The 880-nt window shown below is 39.0% G+C and overlaps 1 protein-coding gene across 4 annotated transcripts in view; it reads left to right on the forward strand.

The window, feature by feature from the left end:
* LOC106869901 (amine oxidase [flavin-containing] A) overlaps positions 1-880 on the forward strand; it is a 58972-nt gene that overhangs the window by 20637 nt on the left and 37455 nt on the right. Inside the window, exon 2 of one of the 4 annotated variants that reach the window (XM_052977621.1) lies at positions 591-714. The exons of the other annotated variants lie outside the window; for them this stretch is intronic. The gene's annotated coding sequence lies outside the window, so the exon portion shown is untranslated. The remainder of the gene's footprint in view (positions 1-590; positions 715-880) is intronic. 4 annotated transcript variants of the gene reach the window in all.

The raw sequence follows: 880 nt of genomic DNA on the forward strand, positions 1-880 counted from the left end.
ATATATATATATATATATATATATAAGAAATAATTGAGATTCAATTGAATTGGGTACTTAAGATGAAGCACCAAGTCAGTGCAGTATTATCCGTACAATTCAAAAGTAAGGTGAATAGAATCAAAATAAGCAACAGGTGATGTACTGCATCACCTCTTGATATCCTGTTGCTTATTTTGATTATATATATATATAATCATTCACCTGTTCAGTCATTAGACTACAGCTATGCTGAGGCACTACCTTGAAGCATTTTAGTCAACCAAATCAACCCCAGTACTCATTTTTTTAAAAACCTGATACTTATTCTATTGATCTCTTTTGCTGAACCATTTAGTTCAAGCAGTGACAGGAGACAAACAAAGACACACACACACACGCACGCGCACGCACACACACACACACACACACACACACACACACTTGGTTGGTCTGAGGCTATAGTAGAAGACACTTGCTCAAAGTGCTACATACTGACTCTGATCCCAGAACCATGTATTTGGGAAGCAAAGCTCTTACAATGCAGCCAATGTATGTATATCTGTATGCATGAGCGTATTCTCTTTTGTTTTCTCTTTTACTTCTTTCAGTCATTTGACTGCAGCCATGCTGGAGCACCGCCTTTAGTCAAGCAAATCAACCCAGGACTTATTCTTTGGAAGCCTAGTACTTATTCTATTGGACTCTTTTGCCGAACAGCTAAGTTACAGGAATGTAAACACACCACCATCGGTTATCAAGCAATGTTGGGGGGACAAACACAGACACACACACACACACACACACACACACACACACACACACACACACATATATATGTATATATCAGTGGCGTGCAGTCTCAGACATGCAAGCTATGCACCGCATGTCTTGTTATATA

Source organism: Octopus bimaculoides, chromosome 2 (assembly GCF_001194135.2).
Source record: "Octopus bimaculoides isolate UCB-OBI-ISO-001 chromosome 2, ASM119413v2, whole genome shotgun sequence".
NCBI lineage: Eukaryota > Metazoa > Mollusca > Cephalopoda > Octopoda > Octopodidae > Octopus > Octopus bimaculoides.